Source organism: Phocoena sinus, chromosome X (genome assembly GCF_008692025.1).
Source record: "Phocoena sinus isolate mPhoSin1 chromosome X, mPhoSin1.pri, whole genome shotgun sequence".
Lineage (NCBI taxonomy): Eukaryota > Metazoa > Chordata > Mammalia > Artiodactyla > Phocoenidae > Phocoena > Phocoena sinus.
This window is the reverse complement of record NC_045784.1, coordinates 92,149,782-92,165,810: the sequence shown is the minus strand read 5'-3', so window position 1 is coordinate 92,165,810 and position 16,029 is coordinate 92,149,782. Positions and strand designations below refer to the sequence as shown.

Sequence of the window (16,029 nt, the reverse complement as noted above, 5' to 3'; positions counted from 1 at the left end):
ACAAAGATGTGGCAGTTTCACATAAAACAAAACATACCCCCTACGTTCAGCCATAAAAAACCATGAAATCTTGCCATTTATGACAACATGCATGGACCTTGAGGGCATTATGCTAACTGAAATAAGTCAGACAAAGAAAGACAAATACTACGTGATCTTGTTTATATACAGAATGTTAAAAAAAAAAAACCTCAAAGACACAGAGAACAGATTGGTGGTTGCCAGAGGCAGGGAGGGAGGGGGTGGGGAGTGGGCAAAGTGGGTGAGGGGAGTCAAAAAGTACAAACTTCTAGTTATAAAATAGTTAAGTCATGGGAATCACAAGAATGTAATGTACCGCATTGTGACTATAGTTAGCAATACTGTATCACATATTTAAAAGTTACTAAGAGACTAAATATTTAAAGTTCTCATCACAAGAAAAAAAATTCTGTAACTCTGTATGGTGATGGATGTTAACTAGACTTATTGTGGTGATCATTTAACAATATATACAAATATCAAATATTTGTACACCTGAAACTAATATAACATTGTATGTCAATTATACCTCAATTTAAAAAAGCAATAATTATCAAAATAGAAAGCAAACAATTAAACAACAGAGTAAATCAATAAAAGGAAATGATAGTTATCTGAAAAGAACAATAGAATGAACAAATTTTTAGCAAGTATGATTTCAAAAATAAAGCCATCATAAATTAACATAAAAAATGAAAGGGAACCAAACTACAGAAACAAGAGATTAAAAAATTATCCAAAAAGTACTAAGTATAATTTTTATAGCAATAATTTTAAAAATCTAAGTGAAATGGATAATTCCCAAGAAAATAAACAACCAAAATTGGCCTAAGAAATAGAAAACTTAAATAGACCAATTAATCATAGAAGAATGTGAAATGATAATACTCTACCTCAAAAGTCACCAGCCCCAGAAAGTTTTGTGGGAGAGTTTGACCACACCATCTAGGAACAGATTAATCAAACTTTACACAAAAATTTCCAAAGCAAAGTAAAAGAAGGGAAATGACACCATGCAACTATAGGCTAGTATAATCTTGATACCAAAACTGACAAGTAAAGGGAAAGAAATTATAGGCCCATCTCACTTATGAACGTAGATATAAAAATGCATAACCTTAATACCATAATCAAGCACGGGAAAACTACAGGCCATTATTTTTCAAGGGGATGCTGACGGCATTTTTGGCGGAACAATTCTTCTTTTAGTATCCCTGATCCCTATCTACTAAATGCCAGCAGGACTTCCCACCACACACACACCAATAAACTGTGACAACCAAAAGCACCTCCAGGCATTTCCAAATGTCCCCTAGAGGGATGGTTAGCCCCAGGCTGAGGATCAGTACTATAGGCAATCTCACTTATGAACACAGATACAAATCTGCTAAATAAAAGATTAGTCCCTCAAATCCCAGAGTACATTAAAAAAGAAAAAAAAAACCACATCATTCCCTGACCTGATAGGTTAATATTAGGAATGCAGGGAAGTTTAACACTTACAGATCTGTCAGCGTGGAACAGGACACCAACTCCTTACTTGGAAAATTGGCAATTACAGGGAAAGAGTTAAGCGTTTATCCTGTCTTTCGTATAGGAACTGTATTTTAGACTTACCAAGTAGCCCTAGTAGAGGAGAGATAGTTCTTCTTACAGAGGTATGCTAGCTAATAAATTCAGAAAGAATAATAGAATTAGAAACTTATTATTTTGAAATCCTTAATGAACTGACTCACATAATAGTTATCAAATGGATGGTAAAGCCACTAGGTGAAAGGATGATGGAGAACTTTACAATGACAGGATCAGACTAACACCACTTCAATCCAGTTTTAGTATTATTAATAGTGAGACAAGCAAACATTATGTAAAAGAAAGTACGTAGTATCAACCACTAAACAGTCTTAACAAATAATAAGAACCTGAATCTAATCAAGCACTTAGATCCACCTTCCAGTCTACAGGAAATACAAGCAATACAGAAACAGATAAAACAGCACCTCAAGGAAGTAATTAGCCAAATCCAGAAAGTGGGAGAGTCTATAGAACAAATAGCAGGTTTCTTCAACAAACCAATGCCATGAAAATAAAAGGGAGGAGGTGTTGTTCTGTATTAGCTTTTTAAAAACTTAAAAGAAATCTAAGAGATATAACCTAATACAATGAGTTGTTGGTTGGGTCCTGATTGAACGAAACCGCAATGGTAAAAATATTTTTTAGGACTTCCCTGGTGGTGCAGTGGTTAGGAATATGCCTGCCAGTGCAGGGGACACGGGTTCGAGCCCTGGTCCCGGAAGATCCCACATGCTGCGGAGCAACTAAGCCCGTGCGCCACAACTACTGAGCCCACGTGCCACAATTACTGAAGCCCGCGTGCCTAGAGCCCATGCTCCACAACAAGAAAAGCCACTGCAACAAGAGAAGCCCCTGCAGTGCAACAAAGAGTAGCCTCGGCTCTTCCCAACTAGAGAAAGCCCATGCGGCAACGAACACCCAACACAGCCAGCAGTAAAATAAATAAATTTATTTTTTTAAAAGTCTAAAAAATAAAACGATTTTTTAGACAATTGGAAAAATCGGAAGATATGCCGGGTATTAGTATTATAATGGCATTATGATTATATGAAAAGATGTCATTTTTGCTACAATTTTTGGTGAGGCATACTGAAATATTTAGGAGTGAAATCGTATGATGCTCATGATTAGCCTAAAACATTCCAGCACAAAAGAGGGGAGGGGAATAGCTGAAACAAGTATGGCAAAATGTTGATGGCTATTAAAGCTCAGTTATGGGGGTTTACTGTACTCTCTACTGTCATTTATGTTTGGAAATTATCATAATAGAAAGTTTTTAAAAAGCTATCAATGCATGGGCTTCCCTGGTGGCGCAGTGGTTGAGAGTCCGCCTGCCGATGCAGGGGACACAGGTTCGTGCCCCAGTCCAGGAAGATCCCACATGCCGCGGAGCGGCTAGGCCCATGAGCCATGGCCACTGAGCCTGCACGTCCGGAGCTTGTGCTCCGCAACAGGAGAGGCCACAACAGTGAGTGGCCCGCATACCGCAAAAAAAAAAAAAAAAAAAAAAGCTATCAATGCAATTCAATGCATTAACAAGTTAAAGGGGAAAAACCTGTATGTCCAACTTATAGGTGAAAAAGCAATTGATAAAATGTCATAGCCATTCTTGCTTTTAAAAAGCCTCTAAAGAGTAGGAATTAAAGAAAACTTACTTAACTTAATAAAGGGCAACTGCCAGAACCCACACTAAGAAGCATACCTGATGAAATTTTCGAAGCATTCCCATTAAAGGGAGGGATAAGTTAAGGATGTCTGATATCATTGTTACTATTCAGCCTTATACTGGAAGTCCTAGACAATGCATTCAGATAAGAAAAATACACGTGGTATACAGATTGAAGCCAGAGAGAAAACTATCAACATTTGTACATAATCTGTTTGCCAACCTAGAAAATCCAACAGACTCAATGAACAAACTATTAGAAAGAAGGAAAATTCAGTAAAGTTGTTGGGCACAATTTCAAACAAAAAACAAGTTATCTTATATACCCTTGATTACAAAATGAAAGAAAAAATCCTATTAATAGTAGCAACAAAAGCTATAAAGTATCTAGAAATAGCCCAAACAAGATATGTTCAACACATGTATGGAGAAAATGACACGTTATTAAAGGACTTAAAAATCTGAATAAATGGAGAGTCATACCACATATATTCATATAAAGGAAGAGTCATTAATGTAAAGGTGCCAATTCTCCCCAGTTAAATCCGGAAACTCAATGCGGGGCCAACAAAAATGCCAATAAGATTCTATTTGGGTATGATAATTTGATTCTAAAATCCATATTATAAAGTAAATATGCAAGAATAACACAAAATTGAAGAAAAAAGATGACTTTCCATGTCAGATATCAGACGTTATAAAACTATAGAAATTTAAAGTGTGGTATGAATGCAAGTATAAATAAATGGATCAGTAGAACCAAATAAAGAATTCTGAAACAAACCTAAATATGCATAAGAATCTAGTATTGATTAAAGGTAGCATTTAGAAGTGAATAGAGAAAGGAAAGAGGGAGGCATGTAGAAGGATATACATTGCAGCACATTTTATATTAGTAGAAAACTTGGAAATAATCATGGCAATGGGGAAATGGCTAAATGAATTATAGCATATCTGTTCTGTAGAATACTCCGAAACAGTGAAAAAGAACAAGTTAGATTTACATGTACTAACATGAAAAGTTCTCAGACATTATGTTGGGTGAAAAGTAGCAAGTAGCAGAACAATACATCTAAGCATGATAAAATATCTATATCTATATCTATATATATTTAACATCTTTACTGGAGTATAAATAATTTACATTTTAAATAACACTAAATAATACTATATATATATATAGTGTGTGTGTGTGTGTGTGTGTGTGAGAGAGAGAGAGAGAGGGAAAGAGAGAGAGAGAAAAGATCTGGAAGAAGCTAAGTCCAACAGTGAGTAGGGAGGGAGAGAATCAGGGAGGAAATCAATGACGACTAACGAAGGTTTAAGTCTTCCCTGTAACATTCTAATCCTCTGAAAGAAAAATGTATTCGTGTGTCAATTGTGTAATTAAGTCAATAAATAAGAAATTTAAAAGCTGCATAATGATATGAATAAATTATATATGGTATAAGGACTTATTTATTCATATAAATGCATGGAAAGGCGATTGTAAGGATACTCACCAAACTGTTGACAATTAGTTTATTCTTTGTTTTGCTTTTTTTGGGGGGTGGGGGGGGAAGTAACAACTATAGAGGGAGCAGAAAAGGCAAGTTTTAAGATTTACTATCTCTACACCTGTGTACTGTTTCAATCTTTTACCATGAAAATATACTTATATATTATTGAGTAATTAAAAAATAAAGACATGGAAAAAGTCAAAGGCACACTGTTAAGTGGAAAAAGCTAGTTGCTATATTATATATATAATTCTATATATAGAATAATGTATACATCTATTGTATTATATATGGGTACATATGTATTCTAATGCATAGAAAGAAAAATACAAATTGGACTTTCACAATTTATATACTTGTGTTGATTATTTTGTTCTAATGAGCATATAGTTGTGCATTACTTAAGAAATACTATGATAATCATTTTGCAATATATAAACATATCAAATCATTATGTTGTTATGTACATCTTAAACTGTACAATGTTATATATCAATTATATCTTAATAAAACTGAGGTGGGAGGAAGAAACATAGAAATACAGATAAATCTAGGACATCCCTGCTGGTGCAGTGGTTAAGAATCTGCCTGCCAATGCAGGGCACATGGGTTCAAGCCCTGGTCCGGGAAGATCCCACATGCCATGGAGCACCTAAGCCTGTTCGCCACAACTACTGAGCCTGCGTGCCACAACTACTGAAGCCCACATGCCTAGATCCCGTGCTCCGCGCACTGCAACAGAGTAGCCCCTGCTCGCCACAACTAGAGAAAGCCTGTGTGCAGCAAATAAAACCCAACACAGCCAAAAATAAATAAATAAATTTATTTTTTAAAAAAGAAACAAAATACCTTGCACCTCAAGCAATTAGAGAAAGAAGAACAAAAAACCCCCAAAGTTAGCAGAAGGAAAGAAATCATAAAAATCAGATCAGAAATAAATGAAAGAGAAATGAAGGAAACAATAGCAAAGATCAATAAAACTAAAAGCTGGTTCTTTGAGAAGATAAACAAAATAGATAAACCATTAGCCAGACTCATCAAGAAAAAAAGGGAGAAGACTCAAATCAATAGAATTAGAAATGAAAAAGGAGAAGTCACAAGTGACACTGCAGAAATACAAAGGATCATGAGAGATTACTACAAGCAACTCTATGCCAATAAAATGGACAATCTGGAAGAAATGGACAAATTCTTAGAAATGTACAACCTACCAAGACTGAATCAGGAAGAAATAGAAAATATGAACAGACCAATCACAAGCACTGAAATTGAAACTGTGATTAAAAATCTTCCAACAAACAAAAGCCTAGGACCAGATGACTTCACAGGCGAATTCTATCAAACATTTAGAGAAGAGCTAACACCTATCCTTCTCAAACTCTTCCAAAATATAGCAGAGGGAGGAACACTCCCAAACTCATTCTACGAGGCCACCATCACCTTGATACCAAAACCAGACAAGGATGTCACAAAGAAAGAGAACTACAGGTCAATATCACTGATGAACATAGATGCAAAAACCCTCAACAAAATCCTAGCAAACAGAATCCAACAGCACATTAAAAGGATCATACACCATGATCAAGCGGGGTTTATTCCAGGAATGCAAGGATTCTTCAATGTATGCAAATCTATCAATGTGATAAACCATATTGACAAACTGAAGGAGAAGTACCATATGGTCATCTCAATAGATGCAGAGAAAGCTTTCGACAAAATTCAACACCCATTTATGATAAAAACCCTGCAGAAAGTAGGCATAGAGGGAACTTTCCTCAACATAATAAAGGCCATATATGACAAACCCACAGCCAACATCATCCTCAATGGTGAAAAACTGAAAGCATTTCCACTAAGATCAGGAAAAAGACAAGGTTGCCCACTCTCACCACTCTTATTCAACATAGTTTTGGAAGTTTTAGCCACAGCAATCAGAGAAGAAAAGGAAATAAAAGGAATCCAGATTGGAAAAGAAGAAGTAAAGCTGTCACTGTTTGCAGATGACATGATACTATACATACAGAATCCTAAAGATGCTACCAGAAAACTACTAGAGCTAATCAATGAATTTGGTAAAGTAGCAGGATACAAAGTTAATGCACAGAAATCTCTGGCATTCCTATATACTAATGATGAAAAATCTGAAAGTGAAATCAAGAAAACACTCCCATTTACCACTGCAACAAAAAGAATAAAATATCTAGGAATAAACCTATCTAAGGAGACAAAAGACCTGTATGCAGAAAATTATAAGACACTGATGAAAGAAATTAAAGATGATACAAATAGATGGAGAGATATACCATGTTCTTGGATTGGAAGAATCAACATTGTGAAAATGACTCTACTACCCAAAGCAATCTATAGATTTACTGCAATCCCTATCAAACTACCACTGGCATTTTTCACAGAACTAGAACAAAAAATTTCACAATTTGTATGGAAACACAAAAGACCCCGAATAGCCAAAGCAATCTTGAGAACAAAAAACGGAGCTGGAGGAATCAGGCTCCCTGACTTCAGACTATACTACAAAGGCTACAGTAATCAAGACAGTATGGTACTGGCACAAAAACAGAAAGATAGATCAATGTAATAGGATAGAAAGCCCAGAGATAAATCCACGCACATATGGTCACCTTATCTTTGATAAAGGTGGCAGTAATGTACAGTGCAGAAAGGACAGCCCCTTCAATAAGTGGTGCTGGGAAAACTGGACAGGTACATGTAAAAGGATGAGATTAGATCACTCCCTAACACCATACACAAAAATAAGCTCAAAATGGATTAAAGGCCTAAATGTAAGGCCAGAAACTATCAAACTCTTAGAGGAAAACATAGGCAGAACACTCTTATGACATAAATCACAGCAAGATCCTTTTTGACCCACCTCCTAGAGAAATGGAAATAAAAACAAAAATAAACCAATGGGACCTAATGAAACTTCAAAGCTTTTGCACAGCAAAGGAAACCATAAACAAGACCAAAAGACAACCCTCAGAATGGGAGAAAATTATTTGCAAATGAAGCAATTGACAAAGGATTAATTTCCAAAATTTACAAGCAGCTCATGCAGCTCAATAACAAAAAAACACACAACCCAATCCAAAAATGGGCAGAAGACCTAAATAGACATTTCTCCAAAGAAGATATACAGACCGCCAACAAACACATGAAAGAATGCTCAACATCATTAATCATTAGAGAAATGCAAATCAAAACTACAATGAGATATCACTCACACCAGTCAGAATGGCCATCATGAAAAAATCTAGAAACAATAAATGCTGGAGAGGGTGTGGAGAAAAGGGAACCCTCTTGCACTGCTGGTGGGAATGTGAATTGGTACAGCCACTATGGAGAACAGTATGGAGGTTCCTTAAAAAACTACAAATAGAACTACCATATGACCCAGCAATCCCACTACTGGGCATATTCCGTGAGAAAACCAAAATTCAAAAGAGTCATGTACCAAAATGTTCATTGCAGCTCTATTTACAATAGCCCGGAGATGGAAACAACCTACGTGCCCATCATCGGATGAATGGATAAAGAAGATGTGGCACATATATACAATGGAATATTACTCAGCCATAAAAAGAAACGAAATTGAGCTATTTGTAATGAGGTGGATAGACCTAGAGTCTGTCATACAGAGTGAAGTAAGTCAGAAAGAGAAAGACAAATACCGTATGCTAACACATATGTATGGAATTTAAGGGAAAAAATGTCATGAATAACCTAGGGGTAAGACAGGAATAAAGACACAGACCTACTGGAGAACGGACTTGAGGATATGGGGAGGGGGAAGGGTGAGCTGTGACAGGGCGAGAGAGAGGTATGGAAATATATACACTAACAAACATAAGGTTGGTAGCTAGTGGGAAGCAGCCACATGGCACAGGGATATCAGCTTGGTGGGGTGGGATAGGGAGGGTGGGAGGGAGGGAGACGCAAGAGGGAAGAGATATGGGAACATATGTATATGTATAACTGATTCACTTTGTTATAAGGCAGAAACTAACACACCATTGTAAAGCAATTATACCCCAATAAAGATGTTAAAAAAAAAAAAGAAACCAATACAGATAAATCATGTCATTCACCTAATCAAAACCCTTTAGTAGTATTCCCAATGCTCCTAGGATAAAGCCCAAAATAATTAAGGGGCCCTGCCATCCAGTCTCAGCTCCCAATACTCTCCCCCTTGCTTAATGTGCTCTAGCCACAGGAGACACCTTTCAGTACTTCAAGTCCCTTGCACGTGTTCTAGCTTCAGGTCTCTGCACATGATGTTTGTTTCCTCTATGTGGAACACTTCCTCCATTCATCCCTCCTCTATCTCCTTCTACCCCAGCTGATCCTTCAGTTCTCATCACTTCTTTAGGAGAGTCTTCCCTGACATTGCAGACAGAGTCAGGTCCTCCTGTTATAAGTACTTATAGAACGCTTATTTTTCCTTCATAGCTCTTATCTCAATTTGAAGTTTTCTACGTATAGGTGGGATTATTAATGTCTGTTATCACTCCTACTAGACTGTAAGCTCCATGATAGCAGGACTCTTGTCTGTCTTGTTATAACCTGACATTTAGTAAGAGCTCAGTAAATATCTGTGAAATAAATGACTGCTCCCTGTTAATCAGGGTGGACCTTATCGGCACTAGCTCCATTTTCCTCTCCATTCCAACCCATGTCATCAGATAAGTAACCTCAATGGCTATGGATGACTCATCCAACTCTCTAGCTTCATTGTCCCTTGACCTCCTCTACTTCTGCAACCTCTGACTACATGCCACTTCACGTGCCATTTCTAGCTATTAGTGCCCTAGACCACCCGATAAACATGGAGCTGCTCCACTTCAGAATTTCTGAACTCCACTAACCCAATCTCTGGCTACAACCTCTTACCCTTATTACTTCTTGGTTCTCAGAATACCCACTCCTCATTTTCATCAAGATCTCCCATCCTTTGACTTCTCCCATTCTTCAGCTCATTACCACTTTATTGCTTAACTCCCTATCCAGTCTAGTGGCCATGGTACATCACTTCAAACACTCTTGCTAGCAGCCTCACTGCTCTAATCCATTTTAATCTGCCATTTACTGAGCTACTATGAGTTACTATGGACCACTCTATATGCATTACTTCTGGAACTTCTCACAACACCTATATGAGGTAGAGACCACCATTACCCCCTTTTACAGATAAGGAAAAGGATTCTTAAAGAGGTGAAGTAACTTGTGCGAGGTCACACAGAAAGTGATGGAGCAGGGTGCAGGTGGGATCTGAAAGAGATCTGTCTGACACCAAGGTCTGTGCTCCGAACCAGCAGGTTACTTTGTAGCTCAGAGGGAATGATAACTCTGACCGCAACACGGAAAATGAACGGGAGGGAAGCAGGCCAAGTGTGAAGGCTTGGCGACCAAGGCAGCAATCCAGGGGAGAGTTGATGGTGGACTAAGCCTTATCTCTCAGAACATCTCAAAAGATCCAAACTAAAAGCCCACTTACTTCAGGCGTGTGACTTTACAGGATGGATCTGGTGGGCTTTGGCTGAGGATGGCACAACTAGGTGTGCCTAGAAGAGACCAAAAAGAAAACCAGCAGTTTAATACATTCTTTCAGGATACAATTTCTACTTTAACTTATCTACTTACTTATTTATATTTATACTTAAGGTATGATGACATTCATTAAATGCTTCCGTTTGCTGGGAACTTATTATAGTCTTATTTACACTTCCAACCACGCTGTGAGCTACTCTCCCATTTTACAAATGAGGAAAGTGAGGCACAGAAAGATGAGGGAAATTGCTTCACATCCCACAGTTAGTTAATGATAAAGACGGAATCAGAACCCCAATCCGCTGCTTTCCTAGTCACTTACCCAGCCAAGGGCCAACCTTAGAGCCGCACTCCCCACACTACATCCGGGCCGTGGAGACGCTTGCGGGTGCGGGGATCCGAGGACGCGCTGCGCTCCGACCTGAGGACCTGAGCAAGAGCAGGGAACTGACCAGCACGTCTGAGGCCGGTGCCCAGATCTGGGCTGACCAGCCGGCCGGCTCACGGGACCCGGTTGGGAGGCCTGGCGCCCCGGCTGGATGGGGAAGGCCATGGGCCCCGGAGCGGCCGTACCCTGGGGAGCGACCCCGTTTCTTACACCCACTCTGAGGGCGCCGCCTCCCAAAGGCACGGTGACACGGCCTGGAAGCCACCAAGCCCAGGACGGGCCCGCAGAGAAAGGAGGCAACAGTTCGGTCACCTGTTCCGTTCCCCCGTCGCAGAATCACAAGACCCAGTGGCGAATACCTAAGTCACCTATTTGGGTTTTCTGCCCGACTTCAGCCACAGTCTGGGGTCTACGGATGGCCGTCCTTGGGCCCAGGAACCACCATGTGCTTTTGTTTGGTTTTTTGGTTTTGTTTTTTCTTTTTGAGGAGATGACCGATACTTTTCCTTAGAATTTCAAACGGGTCACGTCCACCCTCCACCCGCCCTTCAAAAAATTAAAAAGTTAAGAATGCTGACTCGGAGCTGTCAGCCAGAGATGCTCTGATATCTTTACCTCAATCCCGCAAGCTCGCGGTGTCAGTCCCCACCCCCGGCGTCCCTCAGCATTCCTTTCTGTTATCTCCTCCCCCACCCCCACGCACGCCTACACGCACGCACCCCACACGCACGGCCCCCCACACGCACGCACCTCCCAACAGACGCGCCGCACGCACGCGCTAAGGTTCTCCACACACACACCCATAAATTGCTGCAACCAGGCGCGTCCTCCCGCGCCTCTCCGCGCAGACGCGTGTTCCCCAAGTCCTGCGCCTCGACCCCCACTCCACACGCGTATCCTCTAGAGCCTCTCCCATCTTCCCTTTCCAGGGCGGGCTTTCCTCGGGGGCCGGCGGCCCGGCCCTCCCCGCCCCCCAGCTTCGCGGGCAGCGAGGTCCCTCCCCGGCGCGCTGAGCTCACCCCGAACGAGCCTGCGGCAGGCCAGTCCAACTGGGCCGCCGCTTCCCTCCTCGCATCCCAGGAGACACCGGGCGGGGTGTGGCACCTCCCACGCTCGGCCACCGGGGCCTTCGGACTACTGGGAAGCCAGCCACTCAGGCGGAGGGAACTCCCTCGACTTCCTGTCCCTCCCAACGGAGTGGGCGCTGGGGGGCAGGGTGGTGCGGCGGGAGGCGTTCCACGTTCTCGCTGAGAAAAGCGCTCACCTGGTTCCCAAAGCCAGTTTGCCCTTCCTCTCCTTCCTGCTTGAGGGAAGGGAGAGCCAAGGTCTTGGGGCGGAGAAGGGGAAATGACTCAGAGAGGAGGCGTCTCAGAGGGAGGGGCCGGCCTGGAAAGGGGGGGCATTGGGGAGCGGGAGGGAAAGGGGAGGAAAAAAGAGGATGGGAAAACCGCGGTGGGAGAGGTTTCGAGGGTGTCTAGCGCAGTCCTGGGAATCCTGCCTGGTCAACCCCGAATCCATGAGCCACTAGGCTGGATCTTTTCCTAGGTTTTGGGCCCTGACTTCTTTACCCCGTGCCAAAGGCAGTCAGAGCCAAGACCCTTGCTAGCAACTACCGGGCAGCACGGAATCTTCTGGGCTGGGCAAGGGCACAGGAATTAACTCTTCGTGTCCTTTGGAGTCAATACTAGTAGTCTTTACCTCATAATGTTGCTGGGAGAATTAAATTAGTTACTACATCTCAAGTGATTAGAATAGTGTCAGGGATACTGTAAGATATCAATCAGTGATAGCTCCTATTATTACAAAGGTGTTCATTTGTTGGTGGTCTGTGTCACCTCTAGATTGTGAGTCTCATGAGGGCAGAGACTACGTATTTTCTTTATCACCGAACTACAGCACCTGACACAAAGCAGCTATCAATAAATTGTTTGTTGAGTTAATGAATAAATGGGTGATTGAATAACTTGGACTAGTGGCTATGCCAAGACCTTCTCTGCCACGTAAGGGGTGCGTTTGTGGAAGTTTGAGGAAGAAGGGCTATGATTGGGAAAGGTGGCACATAGGACTCCTGTGGATTGCTGTATCAAGTGACCTGCTCTGCCCTTGGAAAATGGAATGTCTTTGGCAGTTTCCTACATGGACGACTGTCAGACAGCTGACCTGAAATTTGAAACTGAGCTGTGGCTAGCTACATCAGTATTTGCATCTTGTACAGTTAGTAAGTAAAGAAGGAAGGGGGAGAGGGCTGAAGTGGAAAACTCAAAAATAATGGTGGCAAATGTTAAGTGGGGGAGATTGGTGGGGGGAGCTCTGAATGAATCGAAGTGTGTATGGAGGAGTATAGTGACCCCAAAAGGAAATCTGATAGCGGTCCTAAAGTGACAGTAATGTTATCCACCTTTCTGTTCTAGTCATAGGGTTCCTGATGATCTGCCCTCATGTCCCAACATTCTTGGGGTAGGTATGCAGATTAGGCTCCTATCGCTACATTCACTAAACTTGCATTTATGGAAATTAATACTGTTAGAGCTAGAAGGGACCTTAGAGATTACTCATACATTTCAATTCAGAGTTGAAAAACTAAGAGCCAGAAATGGATAGCAAAGGGCTTGGGCTTTGGGATTCTCTGGCCTTGGTACTGAATCTTTCAGGGCCTGAATTTGTTGTGTGTCCCATTATTCCTTTAATTCCTGCCCCACCCTATCCCAAGCCCCAAAGAGACTGAATGAAAGGACATAAATAGAAGGTCAGCAGAAAGGAGGGAGAAAGGAAGTTCCTCACCAGACCCTGACTTTACTTCCTTTTTTCCCCCTCCAGGGAAGGTACCTGGGCCTTCAGCTAACTGCTATAGTACAACAGCTTCACCATGGTACCCTGGAAGCTGCGTTATCCACATAAACCCCACAGGCAAAGGCTTGAACCACAGCTAATCTGAGTCTTGGCAAAATGCCTGTGACCCTCCCAGAGAACAAGAAGATAGGAGGCTTGCAAGAAGTTGCTTAACGGCCATCTCCCAGTCACCTCTGTATCTCTCCTCTCCCCTGGGAAACTGTCAAGAGACAGTTTTGCATCACCTCCCACCTGCTGAGATCTGATGAGATAAGAGTCTTCCTGACTCATCCCACTCAGAAGAGAGCTACAGACTATAAAGTCATTTAGTTGCAGTCTAGAATTGGCTTCGGAGCAACTGGATATCCCATAACTACCATTGCAGTCCTGTGGCCCCTTTTGTTTCAGTGTAATTCTTTTTTTTTTTTTTCCGGTACGCGGGCCTCTCACTGCTGCGGCCTCTTCCGTCGCGGAGCACCAGCTCTGGACGCGCAGGCCCAGCATCCATGGCTCACGGGCCCAGCCGCTCCGCAGCATGTGGCATCCACCCGGACCGGGGCACGAACCCGTGTCCCCTGCATCGGCAGGCAGACTCTCAACCACTGCGCCACCAGGGAAGCCCCAATGTAATTCTTTTTGGTGCTTGGGATACGAACCACTAGGAGCAGGAAACTTTGACTACTCTTCCTTTCACTAATAAAATAAAAAACTGTTTGACTCTGAACGTCATTCATTGTATCTTTACCTGCTATGCTGTGAATTTCACATTTCTGGTATATCACAGCACCCTCCCTTATCCCTGAGGGAGTTGAGCTGAACAAAAAGATATGTACATCATAAATGGCCTTTTCCTGCCACTGTACATCGGGAGAATCAGCTCAAATTCCATGTTTCTGGGACTTCCAATCTGGTGGGAGGAGTAGCAGATCCTCTTTGCCGTCTATGCACAAGTAGAGTGGGCATTTACATTCTGTTATTTGAAAGACTCCTCTTGGCCCAGAATATGTTCCCAACAGGCTTGCCAGAGCATTGTTGGCTGACCCTTTCCAAACCTGAAAATCTGAAGCTTGCCCCACCCCAGTCACCCCTAGGTCAGACAACAAAAGCATTGCCTCTGGAAGGTCCTTGTTAACATTTTCTTGTTTTCTGAGAAGGAAGGAAGAGGTAGAGTGAGGAGTTGATAGAGATGTGAATTTTTTTTTTTTTGGCTGTGTTGGGTCTTCGTTGCTGCGCGTGGGCTTCTCATTGCGGTGGCTTCTCTTGTTGTGGAGCACGGGCTCTAGAGTGCAGGCTCGGTAGTTGTGGCGCACGGGCTTAGTTGCTCCACGGCACGTGGGATCTTCCCAGACCAGTGATCGAACCCGTGTCCCCTGCATCGGCAGGTGGATTCTTAACCACTGCACCACCATGGAAGCCCGAGATGTGAATTTTGCCCATGCCCTTCCATTTACACATTACTGATGGCTAATATATTAATTCTTCTAATTGTTCCCTTTGAAAGAGACTGGCCATAAAGAACAATAGTCTGTTAACCAAGAGGGAGTTGGGGGAATGCTGGACCAGGGATACATGCCTGAGAGGAATTATGTGAGTGGTGGTGTGGAGTTCACCTAAGACAAACCTCACAATATATGAGGTGGCCCATTTGTCATTCTGCTTATCAGGTTCTTATTCTATTCAACTAGCACTTACCAAGTATCTCCTATGTACAAGTCTGGTAAGAGCTTCCACTCTCACCCCTGCGTCTCCAGTAACGGCTTTGTTTTTCAGCTACCACTAGTAACTCTAATTCAGAGATTGAAAATTATTGGGGTAGAATTATTGAGTTGCATACCCCACCAGATTATAAAGTCAGAAATACTTTTTAAAATGCCCCCGCAGATATGAGTAGAGTCCTTGGAACATAAATAAACGCCGCGTGAATGACCAGGCCAGACCTATCACAACTGTAACTTGCATGTTATGCCCGACAGTTATAGGAAGATCACCTTGGTCCTAACCCTGACCCCTAGAAATTCACAGTGAGGGAGAATCATTCTCATTAGCTATCATGCTATATACATTTCCAGTATCCATGTAACAACCTATCTGGCCTCCATTACTCCTAATCTTTGTAACACACCACCTCGCCCCTACCTACAGGCTCAGCTTCACTGAGACTCTAGGACCAACGCTATTTCTAGGAAGGGGAATATAAAGAGCTCCATGTCTGCTCTGGCCTGGCACATTAGGATGGAGCCAGCCTTTCCAAACATCACATCCCCCCAAATGTATAAACTCTTAGCTGTGGGTAATAGCCCCATATTCAGCTTCTGCATGGGCTGCTGTTCTCCAGATGGGCCACTAACCCCTGAAATTCCAAATTTTTGTCTTTTATATTTTAACCCTCTTGCCTTTGGGCTTCCTAGTCGCTCTGCTAGCTGCCACCCTTGACTGGCCTGCTTCGCTTCACATTGCATGCCCCCTTTAGTAACTCTGATTAAAGT

At 42.1% G+C, this 16,029-nt stretch overlaps 1 protein-coding gene across 12 annotated transcripts in view; it reads right to left on the bottom strand.

Annotated features, from left to right (window-relative positions):
- LOC116747827 (NACHT, LRR and PYD domains-containing protein 12) overlaps positions 1 to 12,047 on the bottom strand; it is a 51,433-nt gene extending 39,386 nt beyond the window's left edge. For 2 of the 12 annotated variants that reach the window (XM_032620364.1, XM_032620360.1), the window contains exons 1-3: positions 11,979 to 12,047; positions 10,649 to 10,755; positions 10,274 to 10,340 (exon numbers count right to left, since the gene is read on the bottom strand). The gene's annotated coding sequence lies outside the window, so the exon portion shown is untranslated. Of the gene's footprint in view, positions 1 to 10,273; positions 10,341 to 10,648; positions 10,756 to 11,329; positions 11,396 to 11,514; positions 11,654 to 11,733; positions 11,868 to 11,978 lie in introns of those variants that run through there. The other 10 variants (XM_032620368.1, XM_032620361.1, XM_032620369.1 and 7 more) reach the window with 10 other exon arrangements.
- Positions 12,048 to 16,029: the final 3,982 nt, after the last annotated feature.